General features: G+C 35.4%; 1 pseudogene; it reads left to right on the forward strand.

Annotated features, from left to right (window-relative positions):
* The first annotated feature begins 944 nt into the window (after positions 1–944).
* Positions 945–2,837, forward strand: LOC145043891 (F-box protein SKIP2 pseudogene; annotated as a pseudogene).
* Positions 2,838–4,815: the final 1,978 nt, after the last annotated feature.

The raw sequence follows: 4,815 nt of genomic DNA on the forward strand, positions 1-4,815 counted from the left end.
TATCATCGAATATCATGTTATAAAAATTAACACATGTAATCTTTTGTGTTTTTTATACTACAAGGATTATAATATATATCATTGTGTGTTTTACATAAATCTTATATTGTATTTCAAATTATTGAATAAAATATTATAGATCAAAAAATTACATATAAATTATAACTATAACTATGTAAGAAATAAACTAAAAATATATAAATAACTTAGACTAATATGTACTATCAAAACATGAATACTAAATATAATATCGATGAAGAGTATGCCATCTTACACTATATATAATTGTTAAGTTTATTGTAAAGTTAAAATATTATAAATATTATAATATAGATTTTAATGAAAGAAAATAATTTAATATAGGTTTTAATGTTGGAATGAAGATGCTAATAATTAACAAATTATTTATATTATTGAGACATATTGTTGCATGTAATTTACTTAGCCGGTTACCAAAAGCCCCTGGTTTTTACCTTTGTATTTACACAGTTTGTTTTGGATGTAATGTGATATCCAAAGTTTCTAAACCAAAACTTATTAGGTGGAACAAACCTAAAATTATTAATATTTAATAAAATTGTTTTAAATACATTGTCATGTTAATATAAATGAAAATATATCTAAAAAAAATATTGGAATAAAACTTAGATTACTATCTTATAACATTAAATTTAAAAGTTTTAAATAAGATAAACTTTAGCATTTTACAATTTACATGTTATTAGCATATATTATGATATATTAGCATATAGTCCAAGTGAATCATCCAATTCTTCTAAAAGGTTAACATATGGGATAATGAGACTAACCCCACCGTCCATGATAGCTCGGGTCGGCCGTATGAGACCAAAAGCCGTCGACGTTCAAACCCATTAACCCGTTTGACGGGTCTTCTCCCAACCCGTTTTCTACGAACCCCCTTTTTCAAAATCCATTATGTATTAAACTTCCTAAATCGAAGAAGCAAAAACAATAATTAACCATATTACTTCCATCTGGATGGGCCAATCTTCTTCCTCCCACTCGCCGTCGCCGGCGGGGTCAACCCACCACCACCAGCGGTCCATCACTAGGTCATCGTCTTCTTCCTCCGCCCGATCGGAGATTATTGGTTTTAGGTACTCCAAAGAGGAGGGGTGTTTTGATTTCCCGGATGCAACCAGTTCTTTTATCGACTATACATCTGAAATTCCCGATGATTGTTTAGCCGTAGTTTTCCAGTTTCTTGGTGCCGGCGATAGGAAGCGTTGCTCCCTTGTATCGCGAAGGTGGCTGCTCGTCGAAGGCCAGAGTCGGCACCGCCTTGCTATAGATGCTAATTCGGGATTTGTTCCTTTTATTCCGTCAATTTTTTCTAGGTTTGATTCTGTTACCAAACTCTCGCTTCGATGTGATCGTAGATCTGTTAGTATTGACGATAACGGATTGATTATGATATCTCTCCGGTGTCTTAACCTAACGCGGCTTAAGCTCCGTGGATGCCGTGAAATTACCTATGTAGGTATGGCGGCGTTAGCTAAGAACTGCAAGGGATTGAAGAAATTCTCTTGTGGATCTTGTATGTTTGGTGCTATAGGAATGAATGCGCTCCTGGATAACTGTTCATCTCTTGAAGAGCTCTCGGTGAAGCGTTTACGCGGCATCAACGACGGTGTAACGGCGGAGCCGATTGGTCCTGGTGCCGCTGCTAAGTCGCTCAAAACAGTATGTCTCAAGGAGCTTTACAACGGCCAGTTTTTTGGCCCGTTGATTAGCGGTGCTAAGAATCTCAAAACCTTGAAACTGCTCCGATGCTTAGGCGACTGGGATAGTTTGATGGAAATGATCGCTGTTCCAGAAAATTCTCTTGTTGAAGTTCATCTCGAGAGGCTTCAGGTGAGCGATATCGGTCTCTCGGCGTTATCAAACTGTTCAAAACTCGAAATCCTCCATATCGTCAAGACTCCAGATTGCACTAATGTCGGAGTTATCTCAATCGCTTCACACTGTAAGTACTTAAGAAAACTTCACATCGATGGCTGGAAGACAAACAGAATAGGAAACGAAGCTCTAATCGCCATTGCAAAAAACAGTGCAAACCTTCAAGAACTTGTTCTAATCGGAGTTAATCCCAGCTCAATAAGCCTGGAAGCCATTGCTACAAACTGTCAGAAGCTTGAAAGATTAGCCTTATGTGGAAGTGAAACAATAGCAGACACCGAGATTTCTTGTATTGCATCAAAATGCGTTGCTTTAAAAAAGCTATGCATCAAAGGTTGTCCTGTATCCGATGAAGGGATCGAAGCCTTCGCATGGGGTTGCCCTAATTTGGTCAAAATCAAGGTGAAGAAATGCAGAAACGTAACATATGAAGTTGGTGATTGGCTAAGAGCTAGACGTGGATCATTAGTAGTCAATTTAGACGTTTGTGCAGTTGAAGCTGAAGCTATGGATGCAAGTGCTAGTGATAATGGTGTTCAAGAAGACATGGAAATAACCCACGTGGCAGTTGCTCAACCTCATCCTCTAGCTACTAGCAATAGTGTTCGAGGATCCATTTTCAAGACAAGATTCGGGTTCTTTGGTGCAAGAGGTATTGTAACTTCTACTTTTAGAAGGTTCTCAAATGGTAATACTAATACCAGTTCTAATGGTTGCTCATAAACTGTATCTCACTTTCTAAACAACATTTGAGTTGATCAACATTCAACACCTGTTTCTATTTCTTTCTTCTTCTTCTAAATTTCTGATTTTTGATTTAAAAAAAAAAAACACTGTAACTTGTAGCAGGAAAAGGGCAAATGTGGCCATAACTTGTAATGGGTTCTGATGTTAATATATGTTACATTTTCTTGTAATGATGTTGTTTTATGTTAAATGAAAAGATTTTTGACCCATAATAATCGACTTGTTCAATTTCTTGGAATTTTTCTTTTACAATTTGGTATAGGTTGCTATCTGTTTTTTGGCACTTCTTGATCTATATCAATTCTTCAAGTCGATTTTGGTCTCTTGTGATAAGTTTGGATGTTAATGAAGATTATGAATAGTTGGGCTTGTTGACATGTTCATGTAGTTATTAGAGAATATTTGACCATTTCATGAATCATGACAAACCCTTTATGTGTTCAAGGGCTAACTTGTATAAACGATTTTTAAAAATATATAAGGCTAGAAGAGTGGCAACACTTCTAGCATCCTCACACATCTACATCACTTTTTTGAATGTCATGTCATCTTAACACTCAATTATTAGTATTTATTTGATAGGGAGTGGTAATATTTCTAATATATATTTTTTCTTTTTTAAATTTAATTAAGTTATATTTTTTTTTAAAAGACAAACAATTAAAAATGGAAACTTTTCTAATAGTTCAAATTTTACCCAAATTGTTTCAACTAAAAAAATAAAGACATCTTTATGAAGAGGGATGACTAATTTACCCCTCTCTAAATATATTTGTTAGTTTTTTGTATAACTTTTATGCCCCCCTCTCCAACTTGTGTAATTTACTCAAAAAAAAAAAAAAAAAAAAAAACCTAAACCGTTTCTTATTTGTGGAAGAACCCTGAAGCCTTCGATCCCAATGCAAAAGAAAACCCTAACATTTGTTCCTTGTTCTTAACACTCTCGCCATCTCCATTTGTTCCTTGTCGACTCACCGATTCCTTATTGAGTTACTGCGTATCTTTTATGGCCTTGTCTCTGTTGATTTTTCCTTTGTGGTCTGTCATTGCCGCTTCAGGTAAATGTAAATGATAGATTACAAGTTGGACTTTTTCTTAATCTGCTCAGGTTATTTTCTCTACAATAATAATACCGCTTTTTTTTTTTTTTTTTATTCCATCTGATCGATTGAAGCTCCAATAATATTATTTCTGATTTTGCAAATTTGCATCCTTATTTTTGTGATTGATTGTTGAATCTGCTGATTTTGCATATTGATTGGTAAAGTAGCCAATCACACGCAAGCATCCCTCCCTCTCTTCTCTTGCCAAGCCCATAACCAGCTTCATCTAGCGAGCCCCTTAGCAAGTGCTAAGGGGTGGTGTTCTGATGCCCTTAGCGACTTCATTTGGCGAGTCGGCCTAAGAATATGAATGGAAAAATAAACAAGGGTTAACTTGTAAGGCTATGCGGTGCGCATACACCGCATTAAGTTGATGTGAGTTGCGTCGTAATGTAGGAACACCATCCCCATATGCATGGTGGTCAGGTGGTGATATCGCATGGTGTTTTGTTGATATGATGACGATGCTTGACACAAGAAATTTCTTGAACGTATAAGTCCACTTGTATGATGTATAACAACAATTTGGGGTGGTTAAGCGATAGGTTTTTCCTAGGGTAAGGGTGGGAAGTGGTGTTAATGCGACTATCTTTTTCTTGTGTGTTATGACCTCATAGCCTAAAACACATGAATTAATGGCGAAAAGCTGTTTTGCCTATATTATTTGATGAAAATACGAGTTTCTAATACTGATTACCAGTTTTCAAGAAATAATTATAGTTTTCAAATCAACAAAATAACCATCAATTTTGCATGACATTTGCAAAATTGGCAGCCGTTGTGAAAAGATGATTTCATCTACGAAAAGTGGGTAGATATTTAGGTGGGAAAACTCGATTCATTTAGATGTGTAAAATGATAAAATCATCCTTGATGTTCATATGCAAAATCATCTAAGAAATTGATTTCTATCTGTGATTTCGTAGATGACGTGTCCTAAAAGATTGTTTTTTTAAGGCCCATGACATCCATACTACTAAATATGACTAACGTACTGTGAAATTTGGTATCCTGAATGTGAAATCTGACATCTATACTGTAAATT

The sequence above is a fragment of the Lactuca saligna genome, chromosome 4, assembly GCF_052625555.1.
Source record: "Lactuca saligna cultivar CGN05327 chromosome 4, ASM5262555v1, whole genome shotgun sequence".
In the NCBI taxonomy this organism is placed as follows: domain Eukaryota; kingdom Viridiplantae; phylum Streptophyta; class Magnoliopsida; order Asterales; family Asteraceae; genus Lactuca; species Lactuca saligna.